This window comes from Rhinoderma darwinii, chromosome 5, assembly GCF_050947455.1.
Source record: "Rhinoderma darwinii isolate aRhiDar2 chromosome 5, aRhiDar2.hap1, whole genome shotgun sequence".
Lineage (NCBI taxonomy): Eukaryota > Metazoa > Chordata > Amphibia > Anura > Rhinodermatidae > Rhinoderma > Rhinoderma darwinii.
The window spans coordinates 93,523,658-93,549,768 of NC_134691.1; the positions used below are offsets into that span (position 1 = coordinate 93,523,658).

Sequence of the window (26,111 nt, forward strand, 5' to 3'; positions counted from 1 at the left end):
TATTATATCCTTGTGATTGTGGCAGCACACACAATAATTTCACCGTGCAACCAGTCAAACATTGCAAAATTGGAATCTTAGACTGCCCCCAGTGTATATGTTTAGCACGGAGTGTTCCTATATGACATCAGAAGATTATTTAGTCTTTATCTACTCTTTAAATTCAAAGTTCTGATACTGCTAAATCTCTTTTAATGAGATTACATAAAGGAAAGCCTAAGGCCTCATGCACACGACCGTAGCCATGTGCACGGCCGTGATTTTCGGGTCGGCCGGCCACGGAGTGTCAGTCCGGACCGCGGAAACCATTGGATTTTCAGGGGGAATGCAGAAAATCCATGGGAGAATTCCTGCCACATTCATTCCTATGGGGCCATGCATACGACCGTGGTTTTAACGGTCCTTGCATGGCCCGGGAGCCTGGACCGCAGAAAGAACGGGCATGCCTTATTACGGCCGTGTTCTGCGGTCCAGGCTCATTGAAAATAATGGCCGCGGCCATGTGCATGGCCTGCAATTTGCGGGCGTCTCACAGCTGATAGTCCGCTGCCGGCCGACCCGAAAATCACGGCCGTGCACATGGCTACGGTCGTGTGCATGAGTCCTAACATATTAAAAAGGTTCAGCAATACTGCCCTTCCACGGGACTCACCCCCCTCTCCCTTACCACTCTGCCACATGTATTTATATATTACTTTTGTGACTTGAATCATGCAGATGGTGGTCCACTAAACAAGGGACACAATGTTTGATGAAAATGATCCTGTTGTGTTATACTGTATGTCTAGTCTCACATTTATCACTTGTAGTCGATGCTCTCCAGTATCAAGGAAGGCTGACATATTTCAATGACTGACAGTATATTCATGGTAACCATCCCCCCCCCCCCCCCCAGACCCCATGCTCACAATGCCTGAACTCAATGTCAGATACCGGTTATCCTACTAGCAAGCTTGTGCACATTTTCTTTATATAGGCCCACAGGAATAAGAAGGTGAGCGGTAATGAAGACAGCAGCAGAATTTCTTCGTAACTGAGTCACACGGGTGCTGAAGTTTAATTGCTGTTTTTTCTAATCTGAAGTAATATGGCAGCTGGCCTCGGGCCCTCCTGAAGAACTTCTTGCATTCGTTCAGTAAACAATCCTAATTTTCAGGACTTCAGAGAAGTTTAGAAGCAACACAAGACTTAAAGAAGCACTCCCATGAAAATGTTTATTGCTTTGCCCGTATGTAATGGGCATCTTGTACATGTATATGGTATGTATTTGCTCAGAATGTAAGTCTCATAGACTTACATAGAGAAACTGGCTTCCAGTCCACACATAAGACGCTATGTGAATTGGCCAGCCAGCTTAGAGATCACGTAACCGCACGGGGAAGACAAACAAAGCTTGTGTTTTGGTGAGCAAGATGCCCATTGCAAACGGGCAAAGCAATACAAATTTTCATAGGAGTGCTTCTTTAAGCAGGATAACCTGAATTGTCATTGTACCTACATATCCTCATTTTGAAAAAGGGCTACAATATTTTACATTAAAAAATTAAGATGGAAATGTTTAAAAAAATAAAAAAATTAAGGTAAATAAAATAGATTAAAGAGAATTTTCTCCTACAAGAAAAATAAATAAGTCCCAGGGTTGTTCTTTTCCGTTGAAGGGTTTGTTTAGTTTAGAAAACCCATTTTCAAATACCCTTTTAGGGAATATAAAATGTAATTGAGAGGATGTCTTCATCTATTAACCAGAGCAAGAGGGCGGCTACGAAGAGTGATTCTTATTCAGGAGAACCCAACACGTCCGTGCATAACACTGACAACGCTTTAAGTTTTTAATAATTCTATTTAAGTATTATGGCGCAAATTTCTTAAAACTGGCATTTCATACGGCAGTTTAAGCTTTCTGCTACGCTGGAGTAAGCTGCAACAGATTTATTAAGAAACTGTGGCCGTGCAACAACCATTTCCCACCCCCATCAGACATAAAATTAAAAAAAATTATACTCACCTCACCGCCCCTCTTTACTTCTCCCATCTGGGTCCCCTTAGAATCCCTCGGCATACCGCAGCTCATACAGGGTCCTGACGCTGAGCAGCGTCTGGACGTTTTACACTGTGTGAAGCAGCACTCAGGTCATTGAGTGTCTGCCCGGCGTTAGAACATTGTATGAGCCGCAGTATGCCGAGGGAGCCTGAAAGGCAGAGAGGTGAGAATACATATTTTTTTAAACTTTTTTCTTAATTTATTTTTGTATTTTCCAATGGGTATAGCCTGGTGGGGCTAGTCTGATCGGGGAAGGCATGGTACGTGGCCCGGCACGGGCCTCTACCTTGCTACGCCTGACAAAGTAAACTGGTGTAGATTTCCGCTATAATTTACGCCAGTTTTATGGCATAAATTATGTTGAATTTTCGGGCCCTGCCCATTTTGGCACAACATACAAGGTTGGCGTAAAATGCTAAAAGTCACAATTTTCAACACAAACTGTGACTTTTGGGTCCTTTTCTGGCATAGAAAGGTTGATTAATTCCCTCTAGATCATTTTCTTGAAAAGTTGTTAGATATCTAGTATGGTCACCATTATGCCTAGCATGAGATTGTTATTTAGCTTCCCAAGACTCCTGATCTGCCTTGGCATTCGGGGATAGTGAGAGATGTATTAATGGATAACTAGGCAGATTTGTCATTCTGGAGTATGAGAAAGGTGGATGATGTAATGGTACCATATTAAATGTCATCCAGCTTTCCCAAATCAATGGATATAACTAGGGAATAGCTGAATGGGTTTTCACGAGGGAGAAGTTGGCACTACTTTAGGGAGACCATATCACTGACACTAGCAGAGTTAATCAGGGGTTCCATTTCCACTTTTGGGTGGTGCTCAGCACAATGAAATAGTATCATGTATTTGAAAACAGAGCAGGAAGATAGAGGATGCGGCACTCACCCAGATGGTAAAATGTTTCTTCTTTATTGTGCCAAAACAAGGAACTCTTTCCAGGGAGGACATAGCAGACAGCACAGAGGTTACAGCATGTTTCACGCTTGTGATAACTCTACAGAAGACGTTTTCACAGGGTCATCATTTTATTTTAAATTAAATAGAGGAAGAAAAAGTACACAAAGCGCACATAGTGCATCAACCGGTAAAGAAAGATAAAAATAATTAGGTGATGAGTCGCGCTGACCTGGTGTTGTTGTGCTGGGAGCACAACATCCATATGCGTATTTCTCCAAAAGCCTGGGTTCCGTGCTGGATCGTAGTGTCCAGATGTTGTATATAGAGAGAAGGTATCAGGAAAAAAATGCGGATTGCCCCCCTGGCGCTGCTGGGTTTAGTCAGTAATTTTTACTAAGAAACTGGTACTCAAGCGATATATTTTCATAGAATTTATTATGTAGGTATGCGACGCATTTTGAAGCTGGACCGGCTTCTTCATCAGGCAAAATACAAAAATATGTATTTAGCCTGATGAAGAAGCTGGTCCGGCTTCAAAACGCGTCGCATACCTATATAATAAATACTATAAAAATTTGAGTACCAGCTTCTTGGTAAAAATGACTGACTAAACCCAGCAGTGCCAGGGGGACAATCCGCATTTTTTCCTGATACATTCTCTCTATCATTTTATTTTAGACTTTTTCATTGTGTCATAATCTAAAATGTTCCATTTTGAATATCTTGGGCTACATCTGTAGAATTACAGTGGTACCATCAAGAAACAGTTCTCTGTAATAACTATTGAGCCCAGAAAGTCCAGTCACTGAGTATTGTGCTGACACATGCTGTAAAAGAAGCCTACAATTTACGGATCCTCTGTCACAGTTTGTTGCTACGGTGACAGAATCCGGAGACAAGAACGCTGCATTATCTTAGACATGTTCTTCACAGTTTGATCATATGAAGGTTTCCCCGACTGGTGGATGTGTGGCTTATAAGTCTTTATTAGTGGCTAGATGAATAACATGGCAGTATTAGTGCATCACATATAAGTAATTTATTTAACAAAGCATTGTCTGATTTTTTATATGCAGCTTTCACTCAGTCTTTGATCATGACTCGTTTTGGGATTTTACATTAAGAACCAGACAATGATTTAATGTGTATGGGGGGCTCCCAACCCTCCCCGATGGCAGACGTCGGGGAAAAGAAGGACCGGATTTGTTGGTCGTTAAAGCGTGCCACCAATTATACGCTCTTAATAGATTTGGTGCATTTTCCGCCAAGTTAAATTAGTTTAAGACTGGCGTTTAACTCACCAGTCTTGATCTATCCCCCCCAATCACTTTTACTCTTAGACTTGTTTTGTATTGTACTCAATTTTGGATTGACTTGATAAGAGATCAGCCTCCTCCTGTCAGCTCTGTTAGTAGCATTTTATTTTATATTTAATATGTTAGAGGAGTATTGTTTTAGTGACTAACCAGATGGAGCTTATGAGACAACAAGAACCTATCTCCGATTATGAATCCAGAACTTACAAATGGTCACAGGCGTCAGGCTAGCAGACATTACTAATGAACACAATGGATCTGCAGGGTCCAGCTCCCTCATTACCATCTGGTACATTAAATGTTACTAAATAAAACTTCTTCCCTGTTTGGGAGTCCTGGAAAACAGTCAGTGAGGCGGCAGCTTACCATTTATTCCAAAGACTAATATTCCATCTTCTGTTATGGAGATAATGTATGGGAATAATATTTTATTACTTTATATATTCTTGATAGTTTTACAGATATGTCTTACTAAGTCCTCTGCCTAATACCAGCTTTGCAATGCTCTTCCAAACTATGTAAAAAAAATAATTTTTTTTTTTTAGATATCTGGGCACCAGCACCATCTTCCTCTTTTGACCATCGAGGTAGGCACCATGAATGAGTCTTTCTTAAGGGAAAATGCTTGTATTGTCTGTGCCATCAAGTAAAGCTGGGAGGGAAAAGCTCCCCGGCAGCTCTACCTTGTCTGTTTTTAGCTGTGTGAAATTCTCTCATGTGCTGAAACTCCTATAAAAAGTGCATAGTAATCAGATCAGCAGCGTCACAGTAATAATCAAGTCATGACCTGTCCTTATTCCCTCTAGGAGCGCAGTCACATCTCTCATACAAAGCTGGGGGAAAAAGACTTTAAAGCGAAAATCCATATATTGTGCCGATCTGTCTATGCTGTACCCTCATCTCGTTCTACATAGTGTATCACAACTATATAGGCTGTCATGTATACATGCATGAGTAAAAAACACAAGGACTCCCCGTGACTGACATCCCCAAGGGCCAAGCTTGGGGACCAAAGGTCAACATGATATATATTGCACTTAGTGGTCTATTATGAGCTTTATGCCTCTTTATCCAAAATATCCACCTCAATTATATATATATAATGAATGAGACCATATACTGTATGCATCTAAAGCTTTCCTGGTGGTCTTGTTCACGTGATATACTACTGTTATAAATCATGGCTGGCACAGTATTAAGTAGGTCATCAACCCCTTGTTGAATGCTCTGTTAGGGCATAGTGGTGTTACCTTATCTGGACCCCCCTTTAAAATCAGGTTCGATTATTTCATACCCAATTTTATTGTCTTCATCTCCGAGATAAGCAGCCATAGAGGTGTATGGCAGCCACTTATTCCTCCATATTGAATGTCAAGGAGCGGCCGCACTGCCGACTACAGGACATAAGGGGAGGCCGCCATGACAGGATAGGAGGTAGTGGGAAGTAAAGGGTTAATAGGTATAACGGTAGTTAAGGGAGGGATGCATAAGCGTAGTTAGGGGAGGGGCTCGGAGGGAGGAGGGGGTGAGAGTAACGGCTTCCCGCTGTTTTCCTCAGTGCGAGGGAGACAGCGAGAAGAACAACATCATAAGCAGTGAGCTGTTCCTTTGTATTTTTTACTTACCTGGGCGGTTGATGGCGTCTTTCGAGGGTCTGGTGGAGCGGCTCCGGGTGGCAGCGGAGTCACATGAGGACGGCTGGTTCGAGAAACAGGTGACAAGGCTGGTGGGGCTGGCGGCGCCCCAGGCAGCAGGGCCCCGGCGCTCGCATCGCGCGGTGTCCAGAGAGGGGGGAGGGACGGATCCCCTGCACTCGTCTCCCTCGTTGTCAGCTGCTGCAGTGCTGGACTTAGATGTGGGCAGCCCGCTGCTGTTCACGACTCCGGTTAGTGGGGGAAGTGATGCGGTTTCTGCAGAGGGGGTGACTGCTCGCAGGTCTAGGCGTACCCGCCCGCCGGCGAGACTTAGCCCGGAGGAAATCCCGCGGGCACGGCGCCGCCGGGGAAGCCCCTCCAGGGTCGCTGCAGGCCGGTCTCCAGGGAGAGCGGCATCCCCTAGGAGGTCCCGGCCTGGCAGAAATCCCCAGCCGCGGCGGTGCTTGGGGGTGAGGGGGGGGGGCTGCTCCCAATTTTCCAAATACCCCCCCTCCGTCGGGGGTGATACAGGAGATGGGCACGTCGGCAGCCCCGCATGATGAAGAGCCAATCAGGGGGCTGGCTGCTACGAGGTTGTCTGCAGGGAGGATGGAGAGTCCTGTGGGAGGTGGAGTGCGGTCAGAGGTCTGGGTTCCGCGGATCGGGCAACAGGCGGTTGGCCCTCTCAGCATCAGGGCTCCAATGGAGGCCGGCCCTGCGGGACAATCGGGAAGAGGATCTCCGTGCCCTCACTGTGTGTGTGGGCAGCGGTCGCAGTTGACGAGGGATTTGGAAGAGGGAGAAGTCAGAGAGCATCAGCGTGGTCAAGTTAGTCCGGCTGGCGGGATCACAGCGCCTGAGCAGCCAGGTGGGTGTTCATCTTCTATCTCTGTTCATACTGCTGGTTTGTCGGGGGGTGCGAGGGTCGTGTCGAGCAGCGCGGCCGATGGCGGGCCTTCTGGGGGGAATGTTAGTGGTTTCGCGGATTTAGTAGGTTGTTTGCGCGAGCTGGTGAATAAGTTAGATAAGTCACAGGCGTCGGTATCGGCGGGAGTGGCTCCGGTGGCGGTTTGGGGGATGGCAGCGCTGGGGGGGGGCAGCCACTGGTGGGGTTGCAAGCTGGGGGCTCCGGGGGGGCTGTAGCGGTGTCGGTACAGACGGAGGGGGCACAAGAAGGCGATAGAGTACGGTTGGACGATAGAGCGCGGGGTGAAGTCTATGTGTGTTTCGAGGGTCCGTTGGGGGCGCATTTAAAACAGGAGGTTCGCGAGCGCATTTGGAAGGACGAATATGTGGAAATATTTTCTCTCCTTCCTTTGGCGAAATTTAATTTGGATAAAGGAAAAAGGGACGAGAGTAAAAAGGAGGAGGAGGAACGGCGGCGTTATCGTCTTATTCCACAAACGTTTGTGAACTGGCTTCAGGCGTTTGCAATATTGGCTAGTGTGGTGGGGGAAAAAGCTCCAGAACATTGCTCTGCCCTTTTCTGTTACATGGACGCTATTGGGGAGGCGCATCGGGTTTATGGCGGTATGGCATGGTTGCGTTACGATGAGCAGTTTCGGCAGTGGAAGGCGGTGCGACCCAGCATTAGATGGGATCAGAAGGACATCGCGTTGTGGTTGCGGGTGACTGCTCCGGTTAAGCCGGGACAGTCCTTTCCAGGGAGCGGGGGATCTGCAGGGCAGGTCGGACAGTCTGGTCAGAGTTCCGGTTCGAAACTTGGTTTCTGTTGGCAATTTAACGACGACCAATGTAAATTTGGGGCCACGTGCAAGTTCAAGCACGTGTGTTCCCATTGCAGCGGGACGTCTCATGGTGCGTCAAAATGCTTACGAAAAGGAAAAAGGGGAGGGGTTTTTCGGGGGGGGGGGCAGCTGGTCAAGGGAGTGACGCCGGTGAGGTTAGCAAGGATGGCCCCCTTTCTAAGTAATTATCCGGATAGGGCTGGGGCAAAGTTGATTGAGGACGGTTTTAGTTGTGGTTTTGTGATTCCTGCTCCCCCGTATGACATTCCGGTCACTCGTAGGAATCTTAGGTCCGCGTATCAACACGCAGGGGTGGTCACCGAGAAATTGCGGAAGGAGGTTAGTTTGGGCCGCATGGCGGGTCCTTTTGTAGAACCCCCGGTGGATGACTTGGTGGTGTCTCCATTGGGGGTTGTGCCTAAGCGTGAGCCTAACAAGTTTCGTTTGATACACCATTTGTCCTTTCCCCGGGGTGCATCGGTGAACGATGGAATCGATCCAGAGTTGTGTTCAGTGGTGTACGCGTCTTTTGATAAGGCAGTGGTGTTGGTTAGGGAAGCGGGGGAAGGTGCCTTGCTGGCGAAAACGGATATTGAAGCGGCGTTTCGGTTACTGCCGGTTCATCCAATGAGCCAACGGTTGTTGGGTTGTTTTTGGGAAGGGGAATTTTTTGTGGATCGTTGTTTGCCGATGGGTTGTTCTTTGTCGTGCGCGTATTTTGAGGCATTTAGTTCGTTTTTGGAATGGGTAATATGGGAGGTCGCAGGTGTGAAGTCTGTCATTCATTACCTGGATGATTTTTTGTGTGTTGGCCCGGGTGGTTCAACCGTGTGCGCAAATATTTTGTATGCCTTACAGGGGGTCATGAGGGACTTTGGAGTCCCGTTGGCTCCGGACAAGACGGAGGGTCCGGTTACTGTTATTCATTTTCTAGGTATAGAAATTGACTCGGTCTTGATGGAATGTAGACTACCTGAAGACAAATTGACAGGGCTTCGGTTGGAAGTTCAGGCATTGGCTCGGCTTAAAAAGGTTACGTTGCGTAGTTTGCAATCAGTATTGGGGAAGTTAAACTTCGCGTGTCGGATCATGCCCATGGGCAGAGTGTTTAGTAGGCGGCTGGCGGCGGCGACAGCCGGGGTGTTGGCACCGCATCATTTTGTGAGATTGAGTGGTGAGCACCGGGCGGATTTGGGCGTGTGGCATCAGTTTTGGGGCTATGGATTCAGTGGATTTAGATTTGTTTACGGAGGCGGCTGGAGGGGGCGGATTTGGAGCTTATTGTGGGGGCCAGTGGTGCGCCGGAGGGTGGCCAGATACCTGGGTTGACAACGGTTTGACGAAAAACTTGGCCTTACTCGAGCTGTTCCCTATTGTGGTCGCGGTGACCATTTGGGGGGACAGGCTCAGGAACAAGAAGATTCGTTTTCACTGTGATAACTTAGGGGTGGTATTGGCTATCAATAATATCTCGGCGTCATCTCCTCCAGTGGTGCAACTGTTACGGCACTTGGTGCTAGTATGTTTGTCCTTAAATGCTTGGGTGGTGGCGGTGCATGTTCCAGGGATTGAAAATTGTGTTGCTGATGACCTTTCTCGCTCGCAGTGGGACCGTTTTCGTCAGCTGGCGTCGGGAGCGGATCGGATCGGCATGGTTTGTCCGGATCATCTCTGGGAGTTGGTTTCGCTGCGGCAGAAGCATTGATCGAGCGATCTCTGGCGAGCTCTACGTGGGCATCATACAGGGCTGGCTGGGCTCAATGGGAGCTTTGGCTGAGATCCCTAGGTGACGTCCGGTCTGACCGGGACAGACTGGTGGCTTTGTTGTACTGGTTGGGGGACGCGTATGAGTCAGGTGTGTCTGTATCCAAAGTGAACAAGTTTGTGTCCGCAGTGGCGTTTGGTTTGAAACTGCATGGATTGGTGGATGTGACTAAAGAGTTTTTAGCGGTACAAGCTTTGAAAGGGGTTCGCAGGGGGAGAGTGTCGGTGGATCGGCGGCGGCCGGTTTATTTTCAGATTCTTTGCCTGCTGGGATCGGCGGTGGAAGGGGTTTGTAGTTCGGGTTTTGAAGTCCGATTGTTTCGCCTGGCCTTTTCGTTAGCCTTTTTCGGGGCGTTTAGAATTGGCGAACTGGTGTCGCCAAGTGTTTCACGGGCGGGCGGTATAGCTTTGGATGATGTGGAATTGTTCGGTGACAGGGTGGAGATTGTGCTGCGTAGGTCAAAAACTGACATAACGGGCAAGGGTAGGCGGATAGTGTTGTTCGCTTTAGAGGGTTCGGTGATGTGCCCGGTACATTGTGTGGCTGCGTTTGGGGGGAAAAGGGGGTTGACGGGGGTTCCGTTGTTACGACATGAGGACGGGTCGTTTCTATCTAGATTCCAGTTTAGTGCGGTGTTCAAGCGCTGTTTGATTGCAATCGGGGTTCAGGAGACTGAGTATTCCTCACATTCATTTCGAATTGGCGCGGCGACGGAGGCGGTGAGATGGGGGTTGGATGAGGCGGGGGTGAGGCGCATCGGGAGGTGGGAGTCTAACCGTTTTCGTACCTACGTGCGCCCTCATCTGCTTTAACAGGGCTCAATTATTACTAAAGTGGAGGTGTGAGTCAGAAAATGGAGTGCGGATGGGATTGTAAGATGTGTGTTTTCTCTTTTTTCAGGTTTACGCCCTTGTCTGGTCTGGATCTTGGGGCATTCTTTTGTTTACTGGGGCGCTCTGAGGGCAGATGTTCGTCCTGATGGCCGCCAACTGAGGGTTCCGCGGGAAGAGGCTGTCCTGCACTGGTTGGGTTTTAGGGGAATGGTCTGGGCTAGGGTGGTACAGGAAGTACAAATATATACCCAGTTAGACCGGGTTCCCGACATTTTAGTGTTGCATGTGGGGGGAAATGATTTAGGAGTGCGCCCTTTTCGTGATCTGATTAGGGACATTAAGCACGATTTGTTGTGCTTATGGGCATTGCACCCGAGATTATTGATAGTCTGGTCGGACATTGTGCCGAGAAAGTCGTGGCGTTTGACTCGATTGGTTGAAAGGTTGAATAAGGCCAGAATAAAAGTTTAATAGGGCGGTGTCAGCTTTTGTGGCAAAGCATTTTGGAGTGGTGGTCAGGCACAGGGACCTGGAAGCCGGTGTGGGGTGTTACTGGAGACATGATGGGGTGCACCTGAATGAGGTTGGGATGGATATATGGAGTTTGGCCCTGGCAGAAGGAATCGAAAGAGGGGTGTTGGTGTGGAGGAGCTCATAGGCTTGAGGTGGTCAAGGCCCATTTCGCAGTGGCGTGGGGAGTCCTTGAGGTTGGTCAGTAAAACTGGTGGGGGAGGTCGCATCAGGGGTATGCGTCCCCCAAAATATGTGGAAGGCTTCTTAGGGTGTTACCCCTTTGAAGTGCTTTATGGAAAAAGCCATCTGCAAGTGAGCGGTGCTTTCGAGCCGGGTTACGGCTGTAGGTAAAAACAAGTGGTGGTGGCAGATGGCTAGTTGGTTTAGATTTGGCGGTAACCTCAAGGGCTTCCCTGGTCATGTTGTTATTTATGTTGACCCTGTTAAGGGTTTTTTGTGATGTGTTTTTGGAAGAATTCCAATTCTGGGGAATTCTTGGGTGTTTTTTAATATTTGGGTTATAAAATTTTATTTGCATAAAATTTATAATAAACGGCTGCTGTGGCCATTAAAATCCAACCTCGGTGTCATGTGTTTTATTCTGGAGGCTAAAGAAGGTACGGTTCACTCTACTCTACTTATCCAAGTCATGTACATGCGAATATGGGGGATGGGTGGTTTTAATTACCAAATAAAAAATCTTTTGTTCCCTTTTAATCATCTAGATCCCTAGTTTTAAAGGACTTAAGAGCACAGTTATTTATTGTACTTACTCTTAATACTTTATCCCAATGTCTTTAATGGTACATTTGGCAGGACAGTGAAGGTTATTTGGTTTGCATTTGAAGAGTGGTACATGGGCATTTGACATTGGCCAATTGTACAAACATGAAATAAATTCTTAAAAAAAGGGAGCAAGTATTCTGTAATTTAATGTTCTCCGTTATCTACTTAGAGATCTAGTGAAGTATAAACGTCTATTGCTATCATTGCATACGGTCGCTGCTCTTCAATAATTGGTCGTTTTGCACCTTTTGCAAATATTTAGAGTGCTTGTAAAATATCTGTTACTGTTCTCTGTTTGTTGCCGCACAATATCTGTTGGTTCTCCCTTCTCAAATACATGAAGCAAGAACATGCATTTCTGGACACAGATTAAGGATCTATTTAGTGCTAGGTAAAATTTAAAAGAATGACTTCATGAATAAAAAAAACCTTGCAGTATATGGCCACGTTCAGACGTGGCAGAAATTTGCTGCTGCAGATTTTGCCGCAAATTCGCGGCAATTACACCACGAATATGCAGAAAAATTTGCATATTCGACAGGTAATTCAGACGTTGCGGATATCACAACAGACTTGCTGCAGATTTTAGCCTTTGCATTGCAAAGGCTGAAATACGTAGTGAAAATTTCGCTGCTACTCCGCTGGTGGCCAAGCATTTTGCGGAATGAAAATTCTGCACCGCAGCCTATTTTCCGCAGCAACTTTTTCCACAACGTCTTCACTAAGTTACCTAAAAAGCCATAGAAAGTACCCACTGTGGACTGTCTGCAGCGGAATTACACAGCAATTCCGCCACGTCTGAACGTGCCATAAATCCTCTGTTGACAAGTTTTTATTTTCATCTATTTGTTAGTTAATCTGTGTCTGGGAAAGCTGTGTCATCTCCCTGCTGCGATTCCAGCTCCTACAGGGGTTGTTATCCAGGTTTACTATAGTCTAGACTTGCGAGTCTGCCTACCTGTGCAGTGATATTGGCCCAGGAGATGTATCACTGCATAACTAGGCACATTTGGCATTCGGGACTCTAGGAAAATTGGGTGATGACCCCTATGGTAATTGTATAAGCGGCTATGTTAGTTGTTACCCTGCTTTCCCAAAAATAGATATAACTAAGCAACAACTAAATCGTTTTTTTTAATGGTAGTATTGGGAAAATGTTTTTTTTTTTTTTATTGTATGAAGCAGAGTTCTTTTTGGGTAACCTTCACTTGTATGTTAGGGAACTATATTATCAGAAATTTTCTAGTGTACCTCTATAATCCAGATCACCCCCTTTAGGAATGGGATCAAACTTTTAACAGTGGAGAGAAGCTAGAGGGAAATGAAATCCCCTGCAGCGGCTCTCTATGTGCCCTCTGCAGAATCCAGGCCTTGCCTACTGTGCCTGTAATCTGTCACTGAAGAGAAAGGGGGCGCTGTTGTGATGGTTTCCTTATTATTGGAATTTGTTTAATCATAAAGTGAAATCACTCGTATAACAGAATTATATGATTAACGTTATTTTATTTAAGAGCGTAAAATACTTTTGAAACAAACTCAATAAACCATATTTGGCTAATAATATAGTAATCATAAATGACAGTGAAATGTTTCTCCGGTGACCCAAAGTCCTTACGGCTAGGTCGCAGTGTAGGTGTTGCGTTATTTAAATAATGCAGTCTCCGAGGCCCATTTAACAGATTACGTGATGTTTTCCCTCTCCATCTGTGACTTTTCAGCATGTCACAAAAGCACAAAACACTTAACTATCGGTATTATTGAAGCAGCTATGTTTACCTCTCAACTTCAAGGTATAAAGCCCCATCTATTTCTAGAGCCACCTCAATAAGGACCATTTATTATTCTGTATTGTATGCTTTATCTAATCTTGGTGTTAATTATCTTTTACTGCATTGAAAAAAATATTGAATCACTTTTCCATAATACTCGCGGCTGACTTCTTACGATCATTAGGAATAAAATGACTACAATATTTTCAAGGTACCAAATGTTCCTTCAACAAGTAAGCAGAAGGGATTGCTATGTACTAAATAAAGGAGCTAGCTGTGAAAAAAAAAAAAGATTTTTAAATCATTATAAAACTGAAAACTTAGGGATCAGGTATCAGATTCCTGATTATCGATGTTGGCATGGAAACTCTCCAATTAAATAAATGGGAGTAAGAAAACTACTAGTAAGATTACTCAGGTTTCTTTAGGCCCCTTTATTTTAATGGAGAGAAACCATGCGTGTGTGACCATGTCTCCAATAGAAGCAAGAACAGGACATGCTTCTCTGTAGGATTAGTTCTTTGTTTGGTCCTATATGCTAGACCCCCACTAATCGGATTTTTATGATATAAAAGACTGAAGAGTCATATAAGTGGTTGCTTGGAATAAAGCAATTTCCACAGAAATCCTCCTTCAACTAGTAATAAAATACAAGGGAGAATTTATCAAGAGGTTTACGGAACTTTATTGGCATTAAAACGTTTTGGCGCGTGCCTGTTTTGCACAAATATTTGCAACTGTTTTTCAAAAAGTTAGGTGGGACTTAGCTGAAGGGTAATTTACTCCAGAAATGCCAGAAATTATAGCGGAAATCTATGCCGGCTCGTAACTGCCAAGATGCAACAAATTTATTAGGAGGTAGGTAGGTACCTTTAATAAATTTGTAGCATCTTTCTCCAGCAGCCTTCTGTCTAGGACTGGTGTATGAAATGCCAGTCTTAGTAAATCTGGGCCACATTTTCCTGAATAACATAGGAGAACATGAGAACATCTTGATTCGTGAAGCATACAGAGCATTATTTTCATATAAATGTTAGAAGTAAGTAGGACCATGGGTCCTATAATCTTCCTATTGTGTCCATACTGCCATGTATACTTTGGAGGAATGAGCAGATAAGCACTAGTTGGGACCTGACAAGTGACGAGACATAAAGGCCTCCCTACTTCAGGCTACATTCACATGACTGTGACAGATTTACGCCCGTAAAAATCGTGCGGAAATCTGTCCGTGTGCGTTGCGAGTACCGTTGCGAGTATGCATCAGTGTGCTTTGCGAGTACCATGCGTTTTACCCCGCACTTGCAAGCACTTCTTTTTTTTCAATGTATTTGATGCATAAAACACGTATGTGTATCAGTGTGCGGTCTGTGGTTTTCATGCCCTCATTGACTCCAGTGGGCGGCTAGCTGCGTGAAAACGCACCAATATAGGACATGCAGCGAGTTTCACGCAACGGACACTCGCTGTGTGAAAACTCACGCATGTGTGAATAGTCCCATTGAAATCAATGGGTCCGTGTGCTGTGTGATGTTTCTATGTACAGCACACGGACGAGATTCACGCACGTCTGAATGAGCCCTTCATCAGTGAACCCCCATGTGAAGCTGTCAGTGTTGCTGTTGCCGTCTACTGCACTGATATCTTAATGAGTGTTAAGGTTCATTTACATTAGGTGACGCCGGATGCTGAGTCCTAGTCTGGTGGCACAAGGTAGTCTCAGCACCTGAATATAAATATTACAAATATTATTATTGCTGTGACTTTTTTTCATTAAAACCTCATGTTCACAAAGCCATAATGCAGTCCCTGTTCCTCTGTGTGGTACCGCCATGAGGTAAAAAAATAAATTTCTGGGGTAGAATGCCTCTGAAACCTCAGTGCGCTTCCATGTGAATATTGGAGGTACATGTAAGTGCGATAGATCCCATAAAATTCTATGGGCCCTGTATTTGGGATCCGTATTATACAGCTCTTGAATATGTTGTGTGCATGACAACTAAAATTTACCAAGATATCGAATTGCCTGACCATATCTTATATTATTAAATTATCCATTGATAAGCGTCCTTGTCCCCAATGTGGCCCACACTGTCATTTTCCTATCTCAATGAACCTTTTAGTATGTTTTTGCTTATTGTATAGATAAAGCACTTGATAAATATGTAGTAATAAATTATGAATGATGTATTAATGTTCACAGAAAATGAAATACAGTAAATGCAAAGTAACAGTTTCAAAATTCATCCTAGTCTTTACGGTTGTAACAATCGTCCCCTAAGTCCTTACAGGACGTGAATGCACATATATCCAGCCTGCAAGAGAATTTCTCCCTTGTTTTTTTTATACTGTACTGTTTTTCTTTTCAAGTCATTACTAGGTCACACTCACTCACTGAAATAAGAACTTGTATTATCTGAGTGTCACGAATCACCCCATGGACTCAGGGCTCAGATGTAAACTGAATACCAATAGGCTTTAGGTCCCCACCGGCAAACATGGCACAGTTGTCAGTTTCATAGTGTTGATCGGTGGTATTATTTGTGCTGTTTTTCTTCCATGAGCAGCTTTCCACCCCCTAAAAACACGAAAGCATGAGTATATCTAAGACTCGTCCTCGTCTGTCAAGTTATTAACAATTGTATTCACTTGTGTCTTTGTTTTTTATTGTTATGGTTCTCGGAACGTGGTATCCGATATGACAAATCATCCTAGTTATGCAGTGAAATGGGGCAGGGGATATATTCATGAGTCTGAGAAATCTGGGTGACGGGTATTGTGGGAGATGAAATTATAATCAACCATATTGTTTGTCATCCATCTTTCCCAGAAACAGATATAACTAAGAAATGTAACTAGACTGACAGCTCAAGCCAGCCAGATCAATCCGACCTTATAAGCACACGTTTTCCTCAAGATTAGGCCTTGTTCAGTCAGTGCAGATTTGCTGCAGATTTTGCATGTATTTTTTAAGCCAAAACCAGGAACAGAAACTAAACAGAAGAAATATATCAAGGAAGGCCTTATAGGTCTGCTAAATTCCATTCTGGTTTTCACTTAAAAAATACATGCAAAATCTGCATCGTGTGAACCAGGAATAACAATTTTAGGTTTCATTGAAGAACATACTGTATCAATGATTGTGTCATCAATACACAGGATTACCTATTATACTGATGGATTAGGGACCAATTGAAAGCAAAGCCCCAAAATGACAACTTTGGCAAAAAGCATAATTTTTCTATAATGCATGTCATACTTTGTTATTCGTCTTGTAATAAATGGGTTAAATGATATCTCTGGGCCATTTGCCTTCTGCATCCTCTCCTTTACTCTACACTAATTCTACCCCCGTCCTCGCAACTGACATCTGGTGCTAGGAAGCTGTGGTCACTAGGACGGGCCTGCTGATAGCTCAGGCTGCAGTCTTATTGCTTTATGCCATCTATGCATGTTTCCCAGTGCCATAACTACAAAAACAGAGTAAATACACAGAATTCCGTAGATAATATTCACTATTTAGATTCAGAAGTATCTTTCGCAATACCGCATGATTTCTGTGCTCTGTTTTTGCAATTGTCCCATAAAACAGCACTGCTTTTTCTCTTCACTGCTCTTCTAGGCCTTGATCACGGAACGTAGATTTATTTTTTTTGTAAGCCAAAACCAGGAGTGGAGCGTTAACAGCGGAAACATTATACTTCTCCTCCACTTTTTATCCACTCCCAGGTATGGCCAATATCATGGCACCAAAATTGCTCTTAAATGGTTAGGGTACATTCACTGTGCTGCAAAAATTGTAGCATTGCACATTTTACATACATGCGTTTTTTGCCAAGATTATGGTCACGGTTTTAAAATGTTCTGGGAACATTTTCCAGGGCTTGTGTTACATGCAGTTTTATTGAAGTCAATGGGAAACACGGCAGAAACACTGACAAAATAGAAGACAAAATCTTTTATGAAATGTACGATTCTCCTGACCTCAAATGAAATCTCGAGTAGATAGAAATATGACTTCTGAACGTGCTCCACTAATGGCCGTTTAAGGCTATGTTCACACGGAGTATTTTGGGGGAGGAATATGTGCCTCAAAATTCCGTTTGGAACTTTGAGGCAGATTTTCCTCTCCCTTCACGCCGATTTTCCCGCCGTTTTTCGCCCGTGGCCATTGAGCGCCGCGGGCATAAAACAGCGCGAAATACGCTTTCTCTGCCTCCCATTGAAGTCAATGGGAGGTCAGAGGCGGAAGCGCCCGAAGATAGGGCATGTCGCTTCTTTTTCCCGCGAGGCAGCTTTACTGCTCGCGGGAAAAAGACGCCGACGCCTCCCATTGAAATCAATGGGAGGCGTTCTCGGGCCGTTTTTGCCGAGTTTTGCGACGCGGTTTCCGTGTCAAAAAACTCGGCAAAATACCCCGTGTGAACATAGCCTTAATATGGATCCGTGTTTCTATTAAAGTGGTTTTCGTCTTTGGGCAATTCCTTTTTGTTAGAAGGGTACCCTGACAAAAAGTTCATCACAAGGTGTCTGTTGGGACCCCAAGGGATCATTTGTAATCCTTGGGAGAACTCAGCAGCAAATATTCAAATCCTCTGCAGAAATAAAGCATGACGCAGTTCTCATTGAAATCAATGGGCTGCCCGTGTAATGCACAGACTTACATGGACAATGTGCTGGGTCCTTCAGAGTGAGAGACTATCTTTGGGGCCCCTCTCAGCTCTGGCTAATAGATGAGGGTACTGAAAAGGGGACCCCTGTCTATAAACTCAGAGTTCCCGAATAGGGTATTTGAAAATAAGCTCAGCGGTTTGTGCTCAAGACATCTCATGCCTTAATGCCCTATTACACGGGCCAATGATCGGGCAAACGAGTGTTCATATGAATGCTCATTCCTGATCATTGCCTTTTGTAATCAGGGTAATGATCAGCCTATAAACGAGCCAACGCTCGTTCATCAGCTGATTCGCTCTTTTATACAGAATTAAAAGTCACCATTGTCGGCAGCACATCTCCCTGTGTAATCATGATGAAAATGTACGGGGGCGAGCGATCGGAGTAACAATGGCTCGTCAATATACATAAGCAATCATTTCTCTGCGTGAAAGGAACAAACAAGCACCGTTCAACGTGCTGTCTCGTTGACCGGCGCTCGTTTACACAGCCCACGTTGGGCCGTGTAATAGGACCCTTAGTTTTTTACACTAGATGAAGCTACTTTCTGTCAGCCATATTTGCAACCGCCGAGCTGGCCCAGCAAAGAGCCTTCATGTCTGTATGTAATCATTCCTGATATCCTTCCATCAGCTCTCCCTGGTAACCAATCATTGTTAGCCAACTCTCCTATCTCTTGCAGAGTCATGCCTAAATATATCTATTCCTATTTACTACAGGGATAAGATCATTCGCAGAGAAGCCCAGTCCACAGTGTGGACCAATGCAAGATACCATAAATAGGGGTGTACAGTATATGGTGTATATCAGTGGTCTGCAACTTGGGACTTTTCAGCTGTCCATAAGCATTTACATAGTAAATATATATATAAACCACATAAATAATGAATGTAAGCATTGAAAGCACTCACTGAATAAAATATAACCAGGCATTGATAACTCCCCGGTGAATTTTTTGGCAGCTAAGCATGCTGGACAATGTAGTTTAATGATCTTTTATGTGTTTCCCAAATGCAGTCAAACACACTGTATGATTCCTCACAACTACACTGCTGCCTGTACAACCTCACATTTCATTAGACAGAAGTAATGCGTCCCCTGTAACCGGAAAATGGCCACGTAACATTTCAATTCCCGAGTAGTTCGTTTTGAGTAGAGAGGCCTCTTAATAACATATATTTACAGATGAAGCAGTGCTGAGTTTGTCACTTTGTATACATCACCATTATCACAGTGTTATATCAGTAGTTTTACAGAGAACATGGGATAAAACCACTGCATTGTGTCAAAGCTGGCCATACACATAAGATAGCTGTCGGCTGAATGATCACTTGGCCAACAGACATGTATTGTTGACTCTGGCAAGTGTGCATTACTATAGGATAAGTAAGTAGCTGCCAGACACCTTTATTTCCAAGGGAAACAAAGAATGGGTTGTGTTATAATGCAACCTGTCTGACCCTCGTCGACTGGTTGGTGGATCCCATAGAATCAGAGGGACCCACCAACATATATCGAATGTGTATGGCCAGCTTGACTCAAAGTTAGCACAAAAGAAGCTCTGCTACATCTGTACATTGACCCCTTTAAATTACCTTTGAGGTCTTCAACTTTAGTTATTCCTGTTATTGCCATCTACTTATTGGTAGCACCAAGTATTAATATTCATTTTCCCCTTCTCCTGCCTGTGTATATACAATTTAGCACCAGCGTAGAGCTCTGCTTTGTAGCCGCTCTCGGTCTTTTATCTTGAGCAATGAGAGGTAAACCACTGCTGTGCGCTTCTTTTTCTTACATGACCGCACAACTGTGTGTCAGGACTGCTCCTCTGAAATGTGTGACTGAGCCCTGGCCTCTGGATTCCCTGCTGCACGGCTATTGAGCTGCTTCCCTCTGCTGCCCATATTGTAGCGTTGCTCTCTGGGATATTTTTAGCCTAATGGGACGCTCTTTCAGTGGTCCTGTCTGGAAGAAGATGTGGATTTGACAATATATGGCTATTTTATATTATTTTCCATTAGCGGCTGTAGTCATTTTCACAGTATGTATGATTATTTTTATCATTAGGTTTTATGTTATTAAAAGATAAAAACATTCCTTTTTTTTAATTATTTTCCTTTCATTTAAAGGTAGTTTGAGATCTTGTAATTACCCCTCGGAGAGCAGAAGTGTCTGGCAAGAGAATGAAATAAAGAAAAGCAAACTCCTGGCGCACATGATTGAATCCTGCATGGTGTGAGCCATGAAACCTTGTGCGCTCTGACCCTCCAGTCCTCTGAATGTATTTAATATATGATTCAGACTAAATTACTTGTTCTCTTTTTTCCTCCTAGCTAGATAATACATATACGAAAGTCTTAGTTGAGTTGTAAATATCCCATCTGATGCATAAAGCATCTTCAGTCTGCAGGCTAGAGACTTCTTACTCCATGCGACCTGTCGACACAAGCTCTTAGGATAGCAGGACTGTCACAGTTTCATTACATCTTCTGCATTCAATGATTCTGGGCCCGGCCTGGCACGCAGGGCACTAGAGAGGGAGCAGAAGGAGGGAGAGCTGCCTGCCCAGGTTTCTATGGCAACACTGAAATACCTCCAGGACAGGAGAAGGCGGCAGCAGGGAGATGAGAGGAGAGAAAAAAAATAGACTCCTAACCCAGCACCAACACCGACCACATCAAGTGCACGGTCCTTATGCCTGCTTCCTGCTGCAGTCCTAATAACCCACGCACGTTAGGCCGCAGACATTTTATATATATATATATATATATATATAGCCCTCTATCTGAAAGGGGGACAGTGACATTTACTGGGAGGAAGTAGCTCACTACTTATGTGGCTCGGTTTTCTTTTATTACTGTATCCCAGCTGTTGGCTCTGAAGGAAAAAAAGCCTGCTTAATCCTAGTGTCCCAGGCCCACCCCGGGAGCTGCTATCGATTGGTGGATTCTGGGGTTGGTTGCTCACAGTGAAGAAGGGGGAGAGGGAGAGAGGGATGAGGGAGGCTATACAAGGTCCTCCTCCTACACTCCCGTCCTTGGTGCATTCAGGCCCCATGCGTTCCCATGGAGACGGCCTGTCTGTGCGGCACCTGTATGGGCAACCTGAGAACTGCTCGCTGTCTTATTCACTCGGTGACTGAAATAAGTGACACGACCTAGCCCACAGCAGCTGCCGCATCCCGCATGATAAATCATTTCAATTAGAAAGAAAAGTTTATTTCATTTGTGCTGGGGGGGGGGGGGACTACTTGCTTTCGATAAACAAAAAATTGAGTTCCCTTGGGCTGACAGTAGATCTACATTGCATAGGCAGCAGAAGAGAGGAGATTGATCATTGGGATGTGTTATCAGATCAGCCAGGGATGTATCATAGGGGGACTCCTCTCTGTCTTGCTTTCTCCATGACAGTCCCCTTTTCTACCAAAGATATGAAAGGGATCAAGAACAAAATAAAAAATAAATGAATGGGATTAGTATATTGGGATCAAACATGATCTCCAAGTTATAAACTGAGCAAGTTGAGGCAACTTTGCATATTAGATATTTCTGCCATATACAAAGGCTGCTGTCCCAGAATAGGTTGGTGCTGCCATGCTGAATCCCGGGTAATTTTGTCACCTATTCACTATTTACTAAACTGTGCTTGAAAAAAAGGCTAGCCATTCCTGTGCACTAGATTTCCCCTTATGTCTTGAGAAATGAACATCTTGGGATGTTTGTGATAGATAAGTGATCAATGTATAGCGAAATTTCGTATTTTTTTGTTTGTACCAGTCATTAAAATATGTAAATGAGGTCCAATGGGAACATATTGACACTGGCGATTCATTGCAGGCCTTACTGGAGGTTAACGGGTTAACAAGGACACATTCCGCATTCATATTTCAGACAAGGATTTGTGGCAGGTGCAATGCACTCCCTGCACACAATCTAGCTGAAGCCCTTTGTGCGCTGACATCTGCTGCCCTGTTCAGCTCTGCTTTTTTCTGTTATTAGTAGCTTGTTATGTTACAGAAGAATTAGTGAATGGCGGAAAACAGGACACGGCTATGTACCCCATACTACTGTATGCTGAGCTAGCCACAAGCCAAGCGTGTTCCCATAGCCATTGACTGATGTATTCCATATTTAGCGAGATTATTAAATTGTTATGGATTTAGTCACGGCCTCCTTTAAAAGAGTACAGTACCCTTAGGGGGCATACCCATCAAGTGTCATACGTGGCACTTAAGGAGATGGGACGTTGAACTGCAAGACTGAACGTATTGTATTACTATACCGCTGTTTTTGACATGTCTTGGTTCACAATTCCAGCTGTATCACACTTAGTTACTTGTTTGGTCAGTAAGGGGAGCAGTTGTCTAAAGAAATAGCTGCATGAGATGTAACCGAACTATTCTGAAATCCCATTCTGCATTAATAAAACATGCCGTGGCTCAGCAGGTGTGAGACTACTACTTGGAGGTTTCGTTATGTGGTATTCACATGGGAAAGAAACTGTTGCATATCAGAAACACGTGGTTAATGTTATGTGTTATATTTTGTAATCATCCTCAATCATTTTAATAATTTGTACATGAAAAATTTTTAAGTATAAACTGACATCCTCCATTCTTGAGGGATAAATGTTGGCTCTTATGTTTGTTCGTTTTTTACTTTGACTGCACTGCGTCTATGCCAGGCATCCAATTTTCGTATTGTAAATATTTTCTTATGGTTTTTAAGATTTGTCGTTCAGAAAATACATTAAATATTCTTATGAGGCCTAATTTCTTTTATAAATATTCAAACACAAACACATTGATATAGCTGCACAAGCTGAATTAATATTACACATAATATATACTATATGTCTCTGCACTCCCTGCTTGTGCTGGCGCCACTTTGTGTGTCATGTGGTGCAGTATTGAAACATTTCTTTACACACAACATCACAAACTCATAAATAGTCCCAGCTTCATGATGGTCCCAGATTTAGGGCTCTGTCCTGGGTATCCCCCTTTTATCCTGCAAAGATCCTCTTGTCTCAGAACATACATCAATAGTAGTATTGATGTCACCACAAGCCAGTGTTGCCAACCGTCCGTAAAACCCCTAGACAGTCCGTAAAAGTAGGAGACTTTTTTCCAGTTTCTGTGAAAAAGAAATTTATACATCCGTGATTTTCTTAAATGGACACTAACTTTTCAAACAACTTATTCTAATCTAATCGTATACCTCATATATATCAACTTTGTAATTTACTTACTGTTAAAATATTTTTGTTTTATCCATGCAAATTCTGTGTGAAGTTACTGCCACTAGGTGTCTCCCTTCCTTAAATATGCTGTTCATCCCCTGTTGTCAAGCAAAATCTGTCCCTAGTTACAGAGCAGAATTGATGGGCTGCAGGAAGTGGAGTGTGTGTCTCTACACTGCCTGCCAATCGAAGTCTATGGGGAGGAGGAGGGAGCAGGAAAAGAGAAGGACACAAATGCTGCCCATAGAAGTCTACAGAGAGGGGAAGGGGGAGCAGGAGGAGAGAGCAGAGTGAGAAAAACCACAGACAGATGTGCTGCAGCTTCCAGATAAGTGTTACTGTCTCACCCAAGTGCTGGATTCTCATTACTGCTGTATAATCTCCTCCATGCTGCTGTGGCTTCCATATATATGTGTGATAGGAAAGCAGGATTCTCCTCTTCTATGTATGCAGTGTTTAGAAGACATAATTACCATTAGGCTCCGCTTACTAACTCAGAGAAAACTGAGAATTAGAGAAAGAGCCTGAAGAGGGGTAAACTGCTAAAAAGGCCGTAGTCATTTGCAACTTATCCGCATATACGGAACGGGATCCGCAAATTCAATCTGTAATGCATCCGTATACGGATCCACAAAAAGAATATGAAAACCACAAATGATGTGCAACATCTGCAAACCTGGCGTCGCCTAGCAATGCTTCCGTAATTACAGACGGCTATGGGTGCACATCCGTAGCCGTCCATAATTACGGAAGCCCCCGTAGACTTCTATGGGGAGTATGTGCTGTAATTACGGACAACAATAGGACATGTTCTATATTTTACGGATCTTTTCTACAGAACGGACACCCATCCGTAAAAATATAGAAAGGTGTCCGTAGCCCATAGAAATGAATGGGTCCTTAATTACGGTCCGTAATTACGGATGAAAAATACGGACGTGTGCATGGGGCCAGTTGGAGGAGCTTGTACAAATTATTGGGATGGTAATTAAAATAATTTTAGAGGTCATAATGTGTTTAATATTACTTTTCTAAGCTATAGACATCTATTACGCATAATCTTTATGATTCATTATGGTTTTCCAATTCGTCTGTAAAACATGTTGGCTTTTTGTGATTTATTCATAAATTGTCCTGAAAAAAACAAAACAGGTTATTGGTCCCGCCGCTAGCTGCATCATCCCAGAGCATCAGTCTTCCTAGAATAATATGCTATGACTAACACTCTATATAAGTGACAGCCCATTACTGACACTGTATATGGGGGAGGGACTGCTGTGTATGTGTGGGGTTACGGCTCTCTCTGTATATGCGGGACTGTCATTGTTCCTGTATGTGGGGCCCTTTGGCCTGGACTGGACTAAACTATATAAGTGCCTTTTGGCTGTCACTATATGGGAGCCCTGTAGGTGGCCCTGTAACATGATTTTGCTGCAGATTTTACGGTGGATTTCATCCCTCTCCATTAAAAGTGGTAAAATCCGCAATGAAAATCTGCAAAAGAAACTTGATGTGTATTTTAAAATCGGCTCCGCCGGTCAATTTCCATGTGAGAAGTTCTGGATCATGTGGATGAAATTTGTTAAAATCTTCCGTGCACAAATCCAAGCGCAATATTCATAGCATTTTCGCTACGTGTGGACCCGGTGATACAGTATTCATGATCAATGACCAATAATGAAGTCATGCATGCCATTCTCAGGAGGGCTCTACTACTAAAACGACTTGTTCTAAAATATGTTATCGTATTAGTGTAAATAAATGACAATATATTCATTGTCAGGCGTATATTTTAATATTTGACTGGAGGCCATGGGCATAATAATTTCATATATTGTATGCTTTTTTATTAAAAGTTGGTCATTTGGAAGAATAAGGGTTCTTTATGTAATATATCCAGAATTATTGATATGCTAAAATCCAATGCATTGACATTATTTTATGGTCCTTGCAACAGAGAGTCCCAAGCGACGCCAAAGGTGATCAGCAAAGCTCATATCTATATGTGCGTGCCTTGACCCTGCACTGCGCTGTAAGCTCCGGAGACTTCCCATTATTGTAGTATTATTAGAAAGGGAAGGGGGGTGGGGGTAGTAAAAGACAACCATTTAAAAAGAATCATCCCTTTAACAATATGTTCACACTGCAGTGGACTTGGATGTCCATAAAAACTAGGATTCAGCCATATACGGTAAATTGTGTCTGTTTACCAATCTACGCTCCGTGCCTTATAATTACTATTCCCATAGAGTTCTGGCTGCAACATATTCTTACTAAAGGAGCCGTACAAAATACGGTCACTTACTTTACTTTTTCACTTACCGTAGTTTGTATTCGATGTCTGCTTTGTTATTTTAAAGACTTTATTTATGGCCTTTTTATTACTATACAGTCGGAACACTTGACCTAACTATTATATTTATGAGTATACAGTACACACAGAGGCCATGTCTGGTTGATCCCATAAAAAACAATATTTAAAAGTGACTTTTTATATTCATAGCCTATAGATCTGTCTTGCTACATGGAATCCTTGGTCCACTGCACATCCACAGTTACCATTAGGGTATGTTCACACTACAGCGTCCGTAACGGCCGAAATTACGGGGCTATTTTCAGGAGAAAACAGCCCCGTCATTTCAGCCGTAACGGCATGTGCAGGCGCTTGATCGCCGCGTCCATTACAGACGTAATTGGCGCTGCTTTTCATTGGAGTCAATGAATAACGGCTCCAATTACGCCCGAAGAAGTGACAGGTCACTTCTTTGACGCGGGCGTCTATTTACGCACCGTCTTTTGACAGCGGCGCGTAAATTTACGCCTCGTGTGAACAGACAAACGTCAGCCCATTGCTTTCAAAGGGCAGATGTTTGTCAAC

The 26,111-nt window shown here is 43.9% G+C and overlaps 1 protein-coding gene across 5 annotated transcripts in view; it reads left to right on the plus strand.

Moving 5' to 3' along the window:
* The window catches only part of NOL4 (nucleolar protein 4), a 270,953-nt gene that overhangs the window by 47,468 nt on the left and 197,374 nt on the right, over positions 1-26,111 (plus strand). The window contains exon 1 of one of the 5 annotated variants that reach the window (XM_075826293.1): positions 5,921-5,987. The exons of the other annotated variants lie outside the window; for them this stretch is intronic. The gene's annotated coding sequence lies outside the window, so the exon portion shown is untranslated. Of the gene's footprint in view, positions 1-5,920; positions 5,988-26,111 lie in introns of those variants that run through there. 5 annotated transcript variants of the gene reach the window in all.